Source organism: Corvus hawaiiensis, chromosome Z (genome assembly GCF_020740725.1).
Source record: "Corvus hawaiiensis isolate bCorHaw1 chromosome Z, bCorHaw1.pri.cur, whole genome shotgun sequence".
In the NCBI taxonomy this organism is placed as follows: domain Eukaryota; kingdom Metazoa; phylum Chordata; class Aves; order Passeriformes; family Corvidae; genus Corvus; species Corvus hawaiiensis.
In genome coordinates, this window is record NC_063255.1 from 37,961,438 (window position 1) to 37,982,696 (window position 21,259).

General features: G+C 38.7%; 1 long non-coding RNA gene across 1 annotated transcript in view; it reads right to left on the reverse strand.

Moving 5' to 3' along the window:
- Positions 1 to 9,873: 9,873 nt before the first annotated feature.
- LOC125319851 overlaps positions 9,874 to 21,259 on the reverse strand; it is a 75,314-nt gene continuing 63,928 nt past the window's right edge. Inside the window, exon 3 of the long non-coding RNA XR_007200918.1 lies at positions 9,874 to 13,765. This is a non-coding gene — a long non-coding RNA (uncharacterized LOC125319851). The remainder of the gene's footprint in view (positions 13,766 to 21,259) is intronic.

Here is a 21,259-nt window from a genome sequence, read left to right on the forward strand (position 1 = left end):
GGCCACAAAGATGGTCACAGGACTGGAGCACCTCTCCTATGAAAACAGGCCGAGAGAGTTGGGACTGTTCAGCCTGGAGAAGAGAGGACTTCAGAAAGACCTTGTTGCAGGTTTTTAGTATTTAAAGTGGGCTTATGAGAAAGATGGAAGGAGACATCCTACCATGGTGTGTAGTGACATGGGGCAATGATTTCAAACTGAAATAGGGTAGATTTAGGTTCTACATGATAATGATTTTTTATTTTTTTAGTGAGGGATATGAGGCACTGGAACACGTTGCCTAGGGTGGTGGTGGATACTCCATCACTGAAAGTCTTTGAGGTTAGGTTGTACAGGGCTTTGAGTAAGAGTCTAGCGGAAGATGTCCTGCCCACGATGAAGGGGTTGGAATAGATGGTCCTTGGAGGTCCCTTCCAACCCAGCCAATCTATAAATCTATGATTCTGTGATGTTCTGATTCTGTAATTAGAGCAAAGACAGCATGGTACCTACAGTAAGAAGGGAAAATCAAATTATAGTGCCCAAAGGCATGTTCTGTTGGTGAGTCTCCAACGACAGCTGTGCCACACTTACCTCACAGCTCTTTAGGTTTATGCCTTACACTTGCAGTACCATTCTCGGTTGACAATCTGCTGTCTGTAGCTGCCAGTAGCCATTTGGAGAGTTAGCCCACTACAAGAATGGTTTATAAAATGCTGTCACAGGATACATTACAACTCTTAACTTACTCTTCTAGCAACACAACTTTTTTCTAATGAATAAGTATGATGTCCTCAACCCACCCTACGCAATTCACCCTAGAAAACTCATCCCACTTTTAGGATACATTTTACTAATGTGAGCTACCAGAGCCTTCCTCACCTCCCTCAGCCCTTCATCCTCCTCTGTAACCATTTTCTTTTTAGTGAACAAGGCGTGCCAGATCTATGTAGCTGCTTTAAAAGTATTGAACCTTTCCCAGAGACTAGTTTTTATCCCCATCTCACTCTTTGCACATATGCCTTTTTACAATCTCACCACTGTTCTGTGTCAGAGGATTCAGTGCAGTAGCCCTGGTGTCAGAGGTCACTGGTGAAGTTTACTCTGAGATTTGAGTGCTTTGTACTTGTGACCTTTTGTCCCTTCTCTGCTTCAGGAAGGAGAATGAAAAAATCCACCACGCAGACTAATAGCAACCTGCCAACATTTACTGTAGGAAATAGAGCTGGTTTTGAATTGCAAAACTGGTAGGGAATTTTCAGGCACTGGCTGACTGCTTTAAAATGCACATACTATCTCTAAAAGCAGGAAGCAGACACCAAGTGTTTAGAGTGTTTAAACAGTTTTTCTTTTCTTTATCCCAGGATGAGAGTTTAATACCAAATTCTATTCCAGAACAAATTTTTATGGACAAGTAATAAAATCTTTTGAAATGATAGGATTATAACAGAAATGCTGATTCAGCCTTACCCATGGACAGCAAAGAACATTGCTGGTGTAATTATTGAATGCAACCTATCATATTCATAGTGCTCTAAGTCAAAAGGAAAATGAGAGGTTTTGCATAATGCTGAATATCTGTGAGGGCTTTGATGTCACTGTAATCCTACACTAACTAATATTTCATCTAATGTCCAAGTGATGTGAATAAAAATTCATATGTGCTTAAGGTTATTGTAATTAGAAAGTTGAGAGCAGAAACAAATTGGGAAAAAATGCTATCTCTATTTGACTTGATTTATCTAGATTAAATCTTGTTGTCAGAATATATAAGCAGTGTTTCATGATTTAGGCAATCTTTTAAAGCGAAGCCATGTGTTCATTAAATCATTTAAAGCGAAGCCATGTGTATTCAAAAAGAAAAGCAAACTGAAATCAGCCTATAAAATCCTCATATTGTTTGCAGGTTGTTAATAGGCAGTGCCACAGTGAAAGCCAGAACCTGGGATAGCCTCCTTGCCCACAGTGAGCAGCTTCAAAGATGACGATCAGCTGTGTCAAAAGCAAGAGCTGTAGGACTCTGTGGGTTGTGGAATGGTCCCATGAACTGTATCAGCTGCCCCCCAAAAAGGAGCTCTACAAAGGGTACCTCGGTGTTCACTAGTGTTACACGTGTACACCTTTGCATACTGAAATGGTACCAAAAGCCCAAGGCACCCGTATTTGGCATTCATATATAAAACAACAGCCCAAAATCTGTCAGATTAATAAGGACCAGCAAGCTAGAAATACTAAGGCTTTTTTACAGCTCTTGGGGAACTCCTGTCCTGAGGGAATACAGACATCTTTTATCCCGACTGATATACAGTGCGAAAAGGAGCAGCTGAACTCATGAGGATGCTGTACAGCACAGCCTCTCAACAAGAGAGCCTGTTTGCTCCATATCCACATCTCAGTCCCCAATCATTTGTTTATTGCAAGATTCTCAAGGAGAGCTTTGCTTTGATTCTTAAGGTTTCACTTCGCTGAATGGAAATCTTGGAAAGCCAGAAGTCTTTTCCTGATAATTCCTCAAAGCAAACTCACAGGTGATCCATGGTCTGCAATTTAACAAGAAAGTGAGCAGGCAACCACTACTTTGCATGAGTCTTGCCCTCTCCTCTAGTCTACTTACCTCCCTCCTTGTTCTGGCAGAGCTGCTGGGGAGGCTGTGCAGTGAAGCCAGTCAGAGAACCCATCTAGCCGAAATAAACAGATATACATGTATTTTTGCTCAGGTGGTTTGTGGGAGATCTGCTCCCTGATATTATTCTCTCCTTGGTCACGTACTTGCACAGGAGACAGAAGAGTGCCAGCAGCATGGCTGATGAAGAGCAGAGCTGTGCAGCACACTGCTCATGCTGGCTAGTTAACACAGACTCTGATCTGCCCATGTCCAACCTATTTAACATGCTAACTCTCCAGTCTGTTTCAAGAAAAAGTATTTCACTAACAACTGTTCCAAATGCTTTAAAAAAATATTCATGCTACCAAACAGTAACACATGCCTATAATTAAGATAGTGATCTTTAATTATAGGTCTCAAAGCACTTACAAATGAGAATTGTTACCTTGTTCTTTCACTGACAGGGAAAATAAGGCAGGGAATAGTTGTGTTTTAGGGCCCATAACCGGCCAGTGCTGCAGCTTGGTTATAGTTGAAGGTCTGCACAGCACATCAACCTGCTATCCACTGGGAAACAGAGCCTGTTTGCCAAACACAAGCAAAATCCATGCAAAATGGCCAAAATATTGCAAACTTTTGGTGTGTATGGCTTTGGTTCATTTGTAAATCACATGTCCCAGAACTATGATTTACTCCATTCACTGTTTCCCAGCAAATCTGTCCTGGACAAGTTCTTCAGTTCTCTTTAAACCCATGTTTCATTCCTATGCTCAGATGGGGGAAAAAACAGCATTTTCCCATTGGTGTTTTGCAATCTAAGCCCTCCATATTTTGGGAAGCAAAACAACTAAAAAACCAAATCCAGTATATGTACAACATGAAGTTAACTATCCTTTGTGAAAATTGATGCAGGGTGAATTTTTTGAAGACTGTCTATGGAACTGCTTAGTTGGAAGCTCTTAGTTTTGGGCATCTTCTGTACAAAGCATTTATTCATCCAACACATGTTCACATTAAAATTCAAGGAAGTGTCCATCAGGTCAGAGACTATTATATTCAACCAAATAATCCTTCTTTGCATAAAAGTTATGAACACCACAAATTACTTTCACGATTATGATGACATTGATCTCTTCTTTTATAATTTATTTTAGTTCAAGAGCAATATTTTTTCAAGAAAATGGAAATAAAGCTTCTCCAACTGCACAGCACAAGTGATCCGGAAAGGTCTTTGCTTTACCTGAATAGATTGTCTCTCAGGAGCAGAAGATTGCCTCCTAGTGCAATATTGATGTCAGGTTTTTCTATTTTCATAGCCTCAGCTGAGCTGGAAGAACGATTTAGCTAAGTAAGGTGCTACTAGTTTTTCCTCAGAACACCAAATGCTCATCTTGGACTTGTTTCTCATTTAATTTGATCTTTTTCTTCCAAAGGCTTAGGAGACCCAACATGCTGAACCAAAAGAGATCAAACTGGGACATGTGAGACCAAAACATAGCAGTTACATGACCTGAGCTATTTCCAAAATCTCTGTTATTTTAGCCTAAATATTCCCCATGACATCCAAAGCTCTTCTATTGGACTACTCCGAACTGCCCCAGCCTAAACCAGGCACTTCACTCATGCATCAGTCAGGCATGAATACAGGCAAGTCAGAAAACAGGACCATTGTGGGCAGCATATTTCTGGCAACACATGTGCCAGAAAGAGAACGTCTCCTGAAGAACACAGTGGAGACACAATACCAGCTTGGACAGAAGGGATGCAGAACAAACATACAATGAAAAAGCTGTCCTTTTCATTAGTTGAGGCACTGTGGCAAATTCCCAGATATGAGAAGATACAGATTTTCCTCAGCAGATTCCTGACTACATCTCTGCGAAAAAAAACTCAGTTGTTTCATGGTGTTTAAATTCAGTTGTGTAAAAACAGATTCACCAGCATGAAACTGAACATGTGAATATATGAGCAATATGTGAAAGGAAACAAGCTTTCCTAAACCTGTCAGTTCCATAAAAAAATCTTTGCACCATTATAGTATACATACTAGGAGGTTGATGGAAGAGGACCTCCAGAATCTTCTAGAAATCTCACAGCTTCATTTTGAAATGGGACAGAGCAGTTTTATGTCTCTTACAGGCAAGAATCCACCCTACCCTTCTTCCCTTCCAAGCACAATCTGCTGATGGTGGTATGACAAAAGCCCAAAGAGACGCTTAAGCTGTTTCCAAAGTCCAGGCTGAGGTCACAAAGTGTTATTATTAACAATTTATGACTGTAGTGTTTCAGGTTTCAGAGCCTTTTCTTTACTTTTGTTTTATCCCCTCTTCAGGCAAGTTTTCAGCTCACTTGCAGCAGCTGTTTTTCATTAATGGGTAAACATCAACTTTTAATCAAATAATGAAGGTACAATGTACTACTCCCCATGAGAGTTTAGTAATAAGGATGGTGACCCAGTATAACGTTCTGACATAAGCTGCTTCCTTAGAAGAGTCTAATCCCCATTAACTGCCATGCTTAAAAATTACTCAGAACTCACTCTAAGAGGCAATTAGTAAAGAACACCACAAATGAATGATTAGAAACTTCCTAATATTAGTGTTCAAATTACACTAACCCCCCACTGTCAGTTTCTCCTCAGAGAGAGGACCTGCTTCTGATGTAAGATGAAGAGAAACAGATTAAACTGAACATGATCCCGATTAATGCAAAAGCAAGACAGTACAGTAACTGTGGCTCATGCATTTGAGTCATTGAGCCTCTTACATCATTTCTCATTTTGCAAGCTTCTGCACAGTTGTCTCCTTTAGCTGGTGACTACTTGGCTGTCCTCACTAAATTACAGTCCTTCTTTTATGAACTTCATCAGAGGTCATGGACCTATTCCCATTTTTCAGCAAGTCTTTGAACTACAACCTTCTGAATTTGAGAGGAAAACTAGGTGAAATCCTCATCAGGGTCAAGCTCACCCTGCCTCAGTCTGTTGGTGGTTATCAGGGTCCTCTCTCCTTTACACTTTTGCATGTTTATACTGTGTGGAGAGAGGATGATGGTTTATCAATCTGTTTGATACCAAGATAGTGTCATTAAGGTCATGTCTCCATGGTGAAACTCCATAAATCTACTTTCCTCACTTGAAGGAAGTAACAAAATGGTTAAGCATAGCAGCATCCACCATACCTTATCTTACCATACGAAGTGTTCCTAGTAAATCCTTTGCCTCTTTGCAATTCTACCTTTGTTCTTATTAACTGCTTTGAGCTACAGGCAGAAGTCTCAGGATGGGAAAGCCACCTCTTGCCATTTTTCTCCTCATGATTGTAGCACACACACAAAAACTATAAAAACGATACGAGAAGTAAAACTAACACAATCCTCTGATTAGCTTCATGGGATTCATTATTTTTCCAGTGCCATTTCTGCACAGCTTCTTTGGCAACGAAGTCCCAGTTCTGGATGATGTAAATTTGACAGCTTTTAATAAGAAACAGATGGTAAATGTATCTGCAGTGATGCAGGTAGCTGGCTTTGACTCTGCTGTTTCATAGGGATGCAGATGCTGCTCTGATTCAACTAATGGAAGAAGAAGAGGAGCAGGGGATTAAATTTAATGTTTACTTTGGCAAACTATATATCTGGACCAATCTGACTTGGAAAGTGGCATATCAGGACGCTATCACCTAGAACGTATTTACGTGAAAGGGTAGGGTAGTGATGAAGAGCTGGAAGATCTGCAGAAACAGAAGAACTTCTAGGTTACAAAGGCCAAATGGAAATTTACACCAGGTTCAGCCTAGAGACATAGCAGCATAACACTTGTCATGAAATCTCCCCTTAAGTGAAACAAACACAAGGACAACTTTCTGCCTGTGAGTCAAAGTAGCTCAAAGTGGCTGCAGCTGCACTAGAGAGAGCTCTGCCCCTTTGTCATGTCCTGATGGTCTTAAGACATAATAATTTTTGTAACATGGGGGAAAGGAGGCAGGGCTCCTGGTTTCTCTGTTAATGTGAGGGACCATTTGCAGCCAATTGAAGGGACGTTCTCATTTGGCAGAGGTGGTGTCTTTGCATGCTCTGGATAGGGCAGGAGAGCAGTGTGAGAGTATCTGGACACACAAAGCCTTTATGGATAACGTTGGAAAATTTTAACATTGAAAGAGACAAATTTACAGGCACCTTGTCTAAATGCTGAAAAATCCTGAACATGGATAAAATTGCTCTGGAAGAGTAGCATGTGTCTTCAGTATGGTTAAGAGGAGCAAAAGAAATAGTGGCTGCATGTTCATTCCCAAAGAAAAGTTTTTTCCTTTCACAGCTGTGGAAGTAGAGACCATTGTTATCATCATTAATAAGCAGAATTCCTCGATCATTGTTCAAAGCTGAAAATATCTGTAAGGATATTGACTTCAGAATTTTTTAAGGGAGTCTTAACCGCTGTAAATGTTCTGTGCATTGGTGATATTTGGGTACTTTTGAATTTTTTATTAGCATTTAAGATCTTTCTCTATGTCTGCATATTCTCTAAACATAATGCCAAGAGACATATTTCATTGTCAGACCCACTAATACACATTTTCTGCACACATGTGGTCAGGGATGCAGTGCATAGATGAGGTGTCTGAACAGGCAAGACAAGAAAGAGCAAGCAAAGGCCACAAGTATAAACAAGGTCAACTTAATATACCAGGGAAATAGGTATAAAACTTCAAGACTATGATGGAGATTCTACTGAGGTTTATACAATGATAATTCAGACAAATGTTCTTACCTCCATCTCCTACAGCACAGTATAATTAATCCCTGAAGGAAAAAGCTGAAAACCTCAATTTTAGTTGAACATTGCACAAAGCACTTGGAGGAAAAATCCTCACTGTAGTATTTTCACACAGGCTGTTAGTGAGATCTCCTCTACATTCTCTTCTTTCAGACTATGTATAAGATTTTTGTGTGTGATCAGAGTGTCACGTCCTACAGCCCTGGAGAGATATATTTACATGTTTTCCCCAGTCAGTCTCACAGCCAGAAGTGAAGGTGGCAGTGGCTTTTATTAGACATATAGATATTCTTTAGTGTTGTCTTGGGCTTCCTGTTTATTTGTGAGAGAGGACACTGCTTAGGGCAGCGAAGACTGTGCGCAGAAATATCAGGAGGGGTCACTTATAGTGTGGAGCTACAAAGTATGGGGTGGTGTCTGGATCTTTTCAGGTTACCAATATAAACATTTGTGGGATCAAATTGTAACACAGATCACAGAAAAAAAATCTGTGTTAAGACATTTCAAAAAAAATCCTTAGATCTATGTTTTCAAATAACAAATTATTTGTTTTAGAAACAGCATGTGTGAGCCCAAAGTACTTCAAAAAGAGGAATTCATTGACATTTCTGTGACAAAACATGACTGGGTAGGAAAAAAACTTAACTGATTGCTCTTCACTATCATCTGCTTCTGCAGAGATATAATTGAGCCCTAAAGCTATTGTCCATTTCACATCTTTAACAAGAAATTAACTCTCACTTTACTTGTGTCAGTGTCATGCATGACCTCTCCTTGAAATAGGCAGCTCTTGAAAAGCAAGGCATTATATTGTCATTTTGAAGTTGACAAAGAAATGGATTTTTCTAAACATCAGCTAGTAAGTTTCAATTTATATTTGTTTGAATCGACAATTACAGTAACCTGCTGTGGCAATGTGGTGCAAAATAATGAGACATCTGGGTTTTACCTGCATTTAGAACAGATACACTCCAAGAAGAATAATAGTAGCACCCATGTTTAGTTTTACAAAGTGAGGCCTTGTACAGACTGAATGTACCAGTTCTTTTCATTGGATATGTTCTTTGTTCTAACCATGAAGTCTTGTTGCGTCAAACACAATGACTGACTGAGCAGCGTTGACAGAAACTTGCAATATGAGCCAAACCTGAAAAAAACAGTGAGATTCCAAATATGCACATAAGGAATCTCTCCCCCTCCACCAAAGGGAGATTTTTCCAGTTTCTCTAAAAAAGTTTGACAACAGAAAGAATCATAAGAATATATTTAAAATATTAACATCATTTCCATACACAACTTTACCTTTACCTGTCAATGTTAAGCTTAACGTTTCGGGATTTTGTTGCTGTTTTCTTTTGCTTACCTTGACCGTGAACTTACCTGGCACAAAAAAACTGCATTTAGACAACTCCAGCCTTTCAGAATTTTTTATTCTTCTCTTGAACCCCAAATGACTCTAGCATCCTAGGAGCCTTCATCTCCTTCAAAAAACACATGCAGAAATGCCTAGATAATGGTGCCACAGGGCTGCACAAAATGTGCTGCAGGTCTGTAAATTATCTCTAGCCAAATGTAGAATATGAACTGGTATCTGACAGCAGTGACCTAGGGAAAATTTCCATCAGCTTATGAAGAGAATTATACACGATCTTTACAAGGTCCGGAGAGATGCATTTTTCTGGTATAATACGTGTATCAAAAAGATGAAAAACATAATCCTAGCAACTGTTTTGAAAATGGTTTTATCCATTAGGTAGCAGGCCCATTATCCTGAAGCCATTTATTGCACTACTTTCTCAGCAATATATTTATGAACATCTTTATGTAACTCATTGTGTTTATGAATGAATATAGGCTCATAACGTTTTTCTGTTGCAAGGGAATACTTTCATCTGTGTTTCATAAAAGGTGAACTGAACCACAGAGATATTGAACAACGTCAGGTAAGAGAACATCAGCAAGTTTTGAATTATGTCTTTGGAGGAGGTGCAATTTACCAGCTTTACTCACCTTACTTATGCAGTTGTGGTTAGAATGCAGCTGAGAGGTTTCAATCACTTCTGTGCTACAGGAGCACTAGATTTGATCATACCCTTGGCATACAAATGCACCAACAGGAGAGAAGTTGCAAAATTCATGTCAGAAGGAAGCAAGTTAAGGAAATTTGTGATTTATATGGATAAAACTGGAAAAAAAATGTGTTTACACTATGTTCTAAAGTTCTTGAAATTTAATCTGTGGTCCTGAGAAACCGTGCTAATTTCAGAGTTGGGCAAAGGGCAAGATATTGTGAAGACCAACAATGACAAATCCCAACTCTTTTTGTGTCAACTGTCTTGCTGTTTCAACACCCTCTACCCTTACACACACACACATGCACACATAATTACCCACACTCATTTAATAATAAAGCTTAAAAATAAACTTTATTTTAAAATAGATATTTATTGAACCTACCCAAAAGCACAGCCTTTCTATTTTGCCTTTCAAGAAAATAAAAAAGCAATCAAAAGAGTGAGCAGGAAATAATTATTTTTATTTTAACATGAAATCAGAGAAAAACTCCAAACTTATTTTGGGGATTTGCTGCTACTTTTTGGGGTTTTTTTTAAAAAAAAAGAAAGTTTAAGGCAGCGGTTGATATTCCAAAACAGTGTTCAATATCCTGATTTTACATGAAGTTTCCTAAGAAAATATTTGGTCAATATAAACTCTTTACTAATAAACCTTAGAAAAAAGCAAACTTTAAAGAAATGACAGATATTACAGAAAATTTTGATTCAAATAGTGTAGCAACGACTTTGAACTTCTTTGTAATGTCTGGTAACTACATAAGTTCATTTTGCACTTAGTATTCCTGCAGTAACCCTAAATTCCTCAGGGCTCACTTCAGCAACTGCATATTTATCCTAACTTTTAATTAAATATTAAAAATAGACAGATGTTGTAAAGAATTGAAAGGGAAATTTTAGGGTTTGAAATTATTCATCTATCATGAGTGCTGCCAGAATTTTCATCTTGAGAGGTGAAATGGTGAAACAGTAATTCATACAAGAGAAATGTGATAAGAGGGCACTGAAACACTTCCAGTGAGATTATTCAAGGCATGTAAAAGGCCCTGGGTTTCAGCCACAAATCCCACTCATTTGCCTTGGAATAGGTGCAACTGTTCGTATAAATGACCTCGATGTTCTGTAATCACTGGGGAGTTTTCAATGATAATGTGTTCAAATACCAACTACTAATTATTATTTGCAATCATTGAACTAAATCAAAGTTGATAGAAATGACCACTACTTCAATTTGCAAGTCTTATTCTCCTTAAATTGTTCTAGGATGTTAAGGATGGTAATTGCTTCAAAGTCCTTTGTACGTGTGTATGCAGAAGGTATGGTAGGAAGAGATAGCATCAGTTTTGGGGAGTAAACCCTTAGAGGAACAAGGAGTTGCTCGGGGAGATTAGTCCAGCAGAGCAAAGACAGTCTGTGCTCATTATATGTCTTAAATAGGTGCTCTTTCCCGATTGAGCTCCAATGGCAAAACCCAGCAATCAGTAGGACTGTTACCCTTGCTCCCTCTCTGGTGAAGTGTCGAGTCCATCACATAAAAATTTTTACGTATTTTATAAAAACCTGTGTGTAAAGCCCATGTGCCTTCTTCCTGGCATGTCAATCTACTGTTAGTCTACACTCCTGGTACCACACATGTCACATAACAATCTGTTCTTCACTGAGTAAAAAATCAGTTAATGGTCTTTTTCTGAGTACAGAGCAACCTCTGGAAAAGTGAAAACGAAAAAAAAAAAAAAAAGCCGTATCAAAATCAGAATTCAAACTAAGTTAAGATGGAAGCTCAGGCATAACTCAGCTGTTTGAAGAAGGTTTTGGCTTCAAAAGGTGGAGGTTTGGCATTACTGCTGATGATACATGAAAGACATGCACTTCGAGGCATGCAGATATCCAGGAAGGTAATAGTTTTCGTTGTGGTCTTTTCCACACAAACGTTCACCGGCCTAGTGACATTTGTTTAGCAAAAGCAAAGCAAGTCCTGGCACATAATAATGTCATTTTGATTTAGATTACGTCACACGATAGACTAGGTTCAAAATTCCTTTCCAAACCTCCCAGGACAGTAATATTTAGACCCTAATATTATCAAGCAAAAATAAACCAATCCTAAAAATACTGCAATAACATTAAAAATCTACTCTAAACCAAAAAGCCACACGGGAAATAGAAATTTTAAAAATAGAATCAAATGTAAAATATTACCTTTCAAATTGATTTATTATTTATTCTAGGGATGGTAGTATTTTGACCCTCTAGCTCTATATTTATGTTATTAACCAGACCTGGATCATGGCAATTATATTACATTTTAAGACAAGAGAAAACAAAAAAGGGAAAAAAGAAAAAGAGGCTTTCACATGGGAAATTCAATTTACTTTTTGGCTCTCTTGCCGCCAGAGACCATTTGGAGCAGGTCCTGTGGTAAATCCACCACCCAATGCCATTGCAAATTGCTGGGTTAATGAAGAGAGTTCAAGTAGGGAAATGAGAGGCGAGAGTAGCAAGGTGATGATCGTCTGTAAATTACTTGCTGCAGGGCGTACGATGTTAAAGCTCAGGGAGTGAAATACACCATTTTTTCTTGAGTGATAAGCAGAAGATTTACTTCACTTTCATTACTATATTTCACCAAAACCTCCCTGTCAAACTAATTCTTTTTTGTGTATCCAGCAGTGTAAGGTTATGGCAGAGGAATTCCATGTGCAAAGAAAGGAGTGAAATACAAGTAGACCACAAAGAAAACATATGAAGCTTTTTAGATAAGAAAATACTTTTCTAAATAATGAAAGTGCAGTTTTTAAAATGTTTGATACTGCTTATAGAAAAAAAACCTCTGACAATTTTCTTTAGTAAATTCTTGCATATTGTACCTTCACACTTCCCATCCTAGTAGTTACTTAGAACTGGGGGAGGGAATCACTTTTCCCATAATACACTGTCTATAGGGAATGGTTTACTTCCCTTTCCCACGTAAATTTCAAAATTATAAACTTCATAAGGTAATTTAATAATTTTTTTGTAGATTCATTTTCCCTTTATCTTTACATTGCAGAGTTCTTTTAAGTGCACCAATATCTTTACAAGTGCACCAGTTTGAAACTAGTGAGATATAACCTTCATTTCTTCATTTTCTTTTTTGGGGGGTTGTTTGTTTATAGTTGGTTTTGTTACTGTTTTTAATAGGTGGTAGCTCTATCAAGCAAAAAAAATACTAAAGACTGTTCCCTCGCCTCCTCTAAATAGCTAGCATTAAGTTAGCTGCTGTCTTATAGCCTCAACTTTCAGATATTTTCATGCATGAATGGAGTTACTTTTGTGAGTGGCATTACCCTCATGTTCATGGGATTAGGATTTTCTCTAATATTGCTCTCTTTGACTCTTCCAGGGAGCCAGGCTCTTCTGCATGAAGAAGGATGCAGGATTTCCACATGAAGTTTCAGAGTGAGAAGAATCTGGTTATGGCATCTATCTGTTGCCTGTTTAGGAGCCACAGTGTGTGTCCTGATCCCTTGTGACTCTTCTTGCAAATAACAAAAAAAAAAAGGAAGAATTTAGACATTTCAGCGATTTTTCTTTTACCATTCCGTTTTCTGAACCAATGTAACAATGCCGGTTTGAACAGTGAAGCAGAAAGAAAAAAGCGAATATAGTATATAAACAGACATAAGCTTCTCTAGCACTTTCTAAAATTGCAGCTTTGATGCTCACTACCTTATAGAAATAATTTTATGTTGTCAGTTTTTCTAAGTAGTGTCATATGTGAATTTTGTGTCTTAGTTGTTCCCAAGAATGTTGAAGTACTTTTTTAATTTGTATGTTTGAATGATGAAAAGGGGGAAACTAACAATTCCTCAAACCAAGAAAAGCAGAGCACACCTTTAAACAATCTTAAGGAAAATTCCTCTGTTCTAAGAGGAAAAGAAGAAATCCTTCTGACATCTTGCATTTTCTTGAGTTAACACACAGTAAATTGTTCATCATATAAGTTGACTTTTCACGTCCACTGTGAAGGTGCTTCTAGCAGGGGATAAGAACATGAAGGCCATGATAGGCTGACGCTGGTACATACTGATAGCTGTATTAGCTAAAACCAAATAGACAAAGAAAAGCCCTACACGTTAATTAAAACGCGCAGACCCCGTGCACAGGACCTTGACACCACAGTGAGGCTTCTTTAGCAAATAGCAGGGAGTCCTTGATCCTGTGAAGCCTGATAAGAATGCAGGCAGCCATCGTCATCACAGTTAGCAAGTCTTTTCAGGAACAGAAGGGCACTCTTCTGCGCTCCTGATGTCATTGCTAATGCAGGCTAAAATGTCCGCTGAGTTACTTGCGGTCCTATGGAAAAGATGGGAAATGAAACATCATGATTTTTGAAAATTGGTGTAGAAGGTTAGAAAGGGCTGACGATTTTGTTAAAAAACAGGAAGCAAAAGTAGAGGTGAGTTCAGAAACTTGTGCCAAATCTTCCCCACTTCACAGATGATGCAACAGCTTCAGCTTGTATGGCCAAGCAAACACCAGGTGGTACCTGATCAGAAAAACTTTTCACCTCGTGCTTCTGTTTTGAGATGTGAGGGCAGCTTCAGGCTCAAGAAGCTGCTAAAGAACAACTGCTTGTGTTTCACACACGGGTCCAAAATGCCATTCTCAGAAGCCCCCTGGTCAGTGCCTATTGCCTTGGTACATGTGACAGCAGTACTGGTTATCACCACCTATAAATTCTCTTCTTCCCCCTCACTTGGGGAGAAGACAATTTCTAAAATTCTAATTTTTTTATTCTAAGTTTCCAGAGGAAAAAAGAAAATGGCAGTAATACAGATGTCTCCCGTAGGCTGTTCTCAGTGCTATTACCGTAGGTAATATTTGCCATTGGACTATGAAAGGATCTATGCTGAAACGTATTGCCCTGCTCCAGAGAGAGCTACTTAATTTCATTTTTCCTAACATTTCCCCCAGCTCCCTTGGAGAGCGTAAAGAACTGATACTTTTGCACCCGAAGTAAGATGCCTGTTACCAGCTTCAGCTGCAGACGTATGCGCAGCGCCTGCTCCCTAGATGCATATGGCATTTGTCTCTCTTCACTATCTGGAAGCATCTTCCAAAACATTTCTGAAAAGACACACTAGTAAAGAGAGCTGGTGTGTCTTTCCTCCTAGCCCAGAATGGATCTAATTGCGAGCTGTAGCCATCTGTTCAGACACCAGAGTTTGCATGCCTTTTCCAGACTTGGTACTCAGAAAACTGGATCAAAGAAAGTAACTCCTTCTATGTTTTTAGAGAAAATATGAAAGGTCAGGTCCTTGAATGAGTGCCTCTACAAGCTTTAATCTCTGATTAAGCACAGGAACAACAAAAGCCTGAAGGCAATTGTAGTTCTTACTGAAAGATTAATTAAAACTTATCAGAATGCTGCTTAATTTAGACTTTGACCTTTTGAATGTGCTAACAAGTCAGAATAACTGTGTAGAATCTTTGCAAGAGACAACCACAACAAACTGTAAAAGCATTGAGCTTAAATTGGTGGCCTATCAGTCTTCAGGTAAAGTGGGTACCTTATTTGCTCAGCAAATTTTCTGCAATAACTTCTGATTTTTGGCTGGAGCCTTTAAGCAAGGACTGCTGCCAAAATGGAGAAACTGGTTTACTGGGGACTTTTACCGTATGTCCAAAGTATTTTAGTGGTAGTCATTGGGAACATGATAAACATTTGAGGTGTGTAAAATGTGGCGTGGGGGTTTTTTTCTCAGAAATAGTAACAAGTTTACTATTGACACATGCAATTCCACTCTCTAGGCTACTATTGTTACTCTCATCATCACTATTTTTCTTATTGCTCTCAGTTCCTAGCACTGCAGATTCTGTGGCATGGTGAGGCACAGGGAGTGGACCAAGGGCAGCTGCCTGCTCTGTCCGTGTGTCCAAGGGGTCTTTGCTGCTTTCTTCATGGTCTGAGAGATGGCTGTGGTGAGAGACACAGAACATCGTGTATGATGGAAATCCTTAAACCAGCACTCAGCTGTCTATTCATGTTATTCATGGCTGAGTATGTCTGAGTGAATTCACCTGCCTAAAACAATGACAGACTCTTTGTGGAGATCCCTTCACATCAAAGTGTTAAATGGATTTAAATTCCTTCTACCCCCACCCCCATACCCAGCTGCCCCTGACACTGACCACCAATATGATGGAAAGTTATAATTCCCACCGAAGTGGCACTTACTTCTCCTCACAGAAGAGTGGATGTGACCTGGGAGAAATTAGAGTGGGGCAGGTGGGGTTTGAGGCTGTTGGGTGTGGGTGGCAGAGAGCTTCTCAGGGGTGTGAGGACAGGCTCTACTAGCCAGCAACAGTCCCATTAAAGACCAGCTTATCACTAGTTACTTTAGGTTTTACCAGTTGCCAAAACTTTTCTACAATAGGAACAATGACATTTGACCCATCACAGTAGGGGAGAGACTCTGAAAAACAAGTGCAGTCTCCTGAGCCCTACAGTGACCCCTTTAGATGAAGATCTGAGGCACATGCAGCACATTGGTTATATAATTCCTGTTTATTGTGGCAATTGTAAAAGAAGTAGAGATTTGGGGGATTTTTAGTGGGTAGTTTTCACATTAAATTCACTGTGAAGTTTGAAAGGCTTGGATAAATCATATCAGGAGTTTGTAGATTTGTCCAAAGTTTGAAACTTATCCTTTGATGGAAAGAAAATGGAGAACACTTCAATTTTCCCACTTCTATTAGTGAATAATTCTAATTTGTCTGGCCTACCAGAAATTTAAGAATGAGATCTGATGATTATATGTGTGTGTCCATACAAACATATAAATATGAAAAAGAAAAATACATACATATGCAGAGACATGCATAAAAAGTTAGTTTATATTTACTTAAGTACAATATACTAAAATACAAAAATGCTGACTTTTTATATCCAAACAGAGTGTTGTTGCAAAATTTGATTCATGAGCAACTATGGTGAGCTTCTTTCAGATGCTCTTCAATTTAAAAAAAAGTCTTCTAAATGCATGAACTTATCTACCTTTGTGTGTGACAAAGAGGGCTCTTCTTTGTTAAACATTTACAGTGTTAAGCTACTAATGCGAGAATTAAGCAAAGAAAAAACCCAACGTTCCGATTACTAAACTTGCTAATTTACTTAATGGTTTTACTAGGTTAATTTGATTTCGTTAATCTCTCTAGAATTAATTTTTCTATCCACGTACCCTTGAGAATTTTCCTTGCAAAGGAAGAAAAAAAGCCTAAGAGCTTTAGTACTCTGAAATTTTTGTTTCACATTAAAACAAATTTCAGAGTCTCTAGAGGGAACATTACCTCCAGCTACTTACTCCATATGCACTTGCAAAGAAAAATATGGCAGTATTTAAAATGCAACATTCTAGTGAATATCTGAGATTTACATATGAATACTCAGATATTTTCTCTCCTAAGCACCATAAAATCTCATCAGTCATTTCTAAAACGTTCTGAGTGCTGCTGTTTGCTGCTCTTTCAAAACTGTGAACACTGTCTTTAAGGACCCTCCATCACTGCCTGTTCAGCTGAAGTATTTTCTGGGAGGGCTGAATGGAAGTTGTTCAGAGCAATAAAGAACTTGAAACAAATCATTCTTGTTTCTGCTTAATTTAAGCGATTTAAATGGAAGGTATTTTTGTTTGTTCAGGTCCCACAAAAAGACTCCTCTTGACTGAGTGCAGGCTGGACACAAGTCTGAAGGACTGAGCCTTCAGCTGAAAGCCTGTCTCCCTGCTGTGTCAACCCCGCTCCCACCGCCTGGGCAGCTTCCCTAAGGAGCGACAGACAGAAACAGACCCGTGGTCCTTGAGCCGCAGAACAGTTTGTGTATAGAGCGTCAGATAATTGGCAGATCCAAACCTGACTGTGGTAGGAGAATTGCAGGAGACCTCCACGTCCGTCTTCCCCGCAGCCGCACTAATGGCAGGGCTACAAAACCGGAGGGCGCGTTTCCTGGAACCTGAATGAAAGGTGCAAAAATCCCCACTTCTCTGCACCTTGAGATGACCTTACTGCGTCCAAAAACTGGCATATTGTTCAGTATTGAAAGATCAATGCTTCCAGTAGAAGAAAAAAAAAAAAAATCATGTACTTGTTATTCTATTTTTATAATTTAGCTTTAATTGTTGCCTATTTCAGCCTGTGAAAAGATAAACTTGAAGCTGTTTTCATAGTGTTTGTGTAAAGCTTTTGTTGTTAAAGGTTACTGGCTCATTTTTTGGGGGGTTTTGGGGTTGAATTTTTGATTTTTTCCCCAGAGGAAACTTTTCTTTAGAGTCAGGTTTTTAAAGTTTTCATCTTAAATATTTATTTGGGTTTTAGGTCTATATTTCACCTTTCTAGTGACTTTTGACATGTGCAAAGAAATTTTTATTTCAAAACTAATTCTAACATTTAGCATATTCTGTTTCTTAGAAAATGAAAAGCATCATATACTTGTCAGAATTTTTAAATTGCATTTTCAAAATGTGAATCATGTAAAAACCCACCTTGTTTAACTAGGCAATTCAGAATAGAGAGATTCTGAGCTACCAGAACCTTCTTCCAAAAACAAAAATAACACTATTGATTTTCTTTCCTTGAACATTTTTATCTTGTGGTCTCTTCTCAGTAACACTTATTTTATTTCTTCAGAGCTGGAAAATTCACAAAAGAAGTACTAACACCTTAAGATAAAGACGTCTTTATTAGTGTGCACACTCAGAGGCTTTTCAGTTCTGATAAGTAACTAAACTATAAAATTTTTTACTTTGTACTTTAAAGAGTTTCATTTGAAACTAAAACTGTGGCAGGAAGAATCACAAAATTAAATCTGATTTCCACTTTTCATATTTTTTCCCTCTAGGGAAGTCTTGGTTTATTGCAGAGCCAGATTTATACCTATGCCCATCACAACAGAGCTAGCACATGATTGATGTCAAATGCTAAAATATATGCCCTATGACAGTTTATTATCATTTATTTATTAAGTCTGATGTCTTCAAATCTAGCACCAATTGAATGAAAACCTGATCTTCCCATAAATCTTAGGAATGTGCCCTTGTGACACATAATTAGTATGTAGTATTTATGGTATTAATATTTATCTAGAGCACACACAACATCCTTGGGCCCTGGTTGTTTCATTAATTCTCAACATATTCCATGATAGATCTCTTTACTCCCAAAAACAGGTTTTGTTTGGGTTTGAGGTTTGTTGTTTTGATGGGTTTTTTCCCTTTTTTTCCCAGAAAAGAGTCGAAGGAATAATAAGATGCCCTAATAATCCCAGCACAGATAGTTCAAGGTACCTTACATGGCACCATACCTCACAATAGACTTCTACACACAATAGAGCTCCGTGTTTGACAGCCTCATAGTCAGTGAGGGAGGTGTATGAAAAACAACATATGTTCATACTCAGGAGGGAATGCTGCATAAGCAATGGTTTCTCTTCCAAAAGTCTTCCCCACATGGGGAAGTTTAGTCACATAACTGCTCTTGTACAGACCACCAGCAGCACAGGTATAGCCTGCAGCTGGGAAAATGGATTCAGGCACAGCTCTATCGAGCACAGCAACAGTCATTTTATTCCTAATGTGGACTGCAGAAATCTTGTTTAAAAACATGTTAGATGATCATTATGGAGCTGATGTAAAAGAATGAGGTCACAAACGTCTTAACCAACATGTTCTTCAAATATTGTCTGCTTCCCCATAGGGCTTAAGAGTTTTTGTCTTTTCCTCCATTAAGGGAACTGATTCAGAAATTGATTCCTTCGTCTTCAACCTAGCCTAATGTAGGATAGGAAAATTCTGTGTTTGTGTGGGACAAGTTCTGTTTTAAGCTAGATTTTCAGACATAACGTATACAGTTGCAGACAATTAACTTTGCCAACAGTTTCTGGCTCTACACTCCCCATCCCCAGCCACATGAACATGTAGCAGTATTCCCAGTCTTACTGATCTAACAACTGATTTACAATGCTCTGGACTTAAAAAAAAAAACAGCACCCCATAAGGCATCCCGTAAAACCCCAGCTGTCCATCCATGTCTTACCTTGTTATAAGATAGCAATCACTGATATGTACTTAATATAACAGCAGAAAGTTGCTTTAATCCTTTTTTCACCCTTTTTTTCCCATTGTTTCTAGTAAGGTTTAAGTTCTTAAAGGGTTATATTTTATGTATATTTTTTCTTATCCTTGTGCAAATAAGGCAAAATGTGAAAGGAACTAGAACACTTAATTCTCTACCTAGGGTTCATTAGAAGTAAATGTGGGAAGAGCAGTTCAATGAAGTCCAGTTTCTGATATTTTCTCTCATCGCAAACAGAGAATCAGAACTACCAGAGAGAAAAAATGCTATTTAACTCAATCAGAATTAAATTCATTTCCACACTATACTTAATACATTATTCCATCATGGAAGTGATCATTAGTTTTTATTAGACAACAGAAGGGGATGAGACAGAAGAGCACAAGATTAGGGAAGTGTTAGTCAAAAGACAGCAAATAATGTAGTTTGACTTTTCTCATGAAATCTGTTCATTACAACTGGTATTCCTTAACATTTCTGTTACTAAGGCCAGTTTTCTTATTCTTTCAAAAGACACCTATTTTTTATTCATTACCTTACTTTTAGTTATAGTGAAATGAGGGGCATTTTTCAATGTCTATTGTTCTTAATTTTTTTCTCTCTATACTTCTCTTTGGACTGCGAGAAAAGGCAAATTTCACTATAATAGTCATAATCAAAGGCTTATGTCCTCAGCTGGAAACCTATTCTCCTTTTTGCTCAGAGAAGCATTTGTCCCATTTTGTCTGTGCAGCTTATCCTTCTGCTGCACAAGGTTAGACAAATAGCAGGCTCAGATCTGGGTTTGGACCACAGGTACATCTCTGTGTGTCTTGCCAACGACCCAGACTTCTGCTTGCTCCTGCACTCTCCAGCAGAGAATGTTACCATAATGTTTGGCCACAAAGGTATCCCAACGCTCCTCGTTTGCTCAGTGAGCCTGGAACAGACACACTAATAAATTAATCTTGGTAAAATTACAGGCTTTAGAAGACACCAAACAGCCCTGCTCAGAGTCTGCTGAGACAGCATCAGGGACACAGTCTGATGCTGGTTAGGAAGGCAGTGCTGGCAGCTGCACACAAGATCATGGTGCTGCTGATGCGTGTAGAGAGTGCCCATCTCCTGGACAGACATGGGAACAGCTGCCTAGCAGCCACAAAATCCTGAATGGGGACCAAGTCCTTCTGCCTGATTTAGGCTCTTCTCTCAATGTTGCAAAAATACGGATTTGTAAGAGAACACACATTGGAGTTCTCATTAGAAAAGCTATTGAGATAACACCTCTTACCTGACACATAAGGAACCGCAGAAATTTAAACAAAAAAATTAGTCTCACCACAGGACAAAATCTGGGTCACTTTCTTCTGTGAAAAGGGGTCATAAACTAACAGGACTTTGGTTTCTTGGTGTCCTTTATGAACACTTAAAACAACCTGTGAAAGTTATTTGAGAAGCCACCCTTAGGAGTGAGGTCTCCTATCAAATTTTTATTGTGCAGTTGACAGCTGCCAAGTGTTGCAGACATCACATTTCAAACCCTCGTCCTTTGAAATGTCCATCTATCCTGTACCAGGACATACTAACTCTCTGTGTTTCTCTTTATGTATCTGCATGCCTGATTTCACGCTGTACTTGCACATTGTTGCAGTGAAGGTCAAGCAGGATACTGATTTTATGATAGGTCTAAAGCCATAGCCCAGCCTCACAAAATTTCCCTGTTCAAAACTCCGTGTCCTT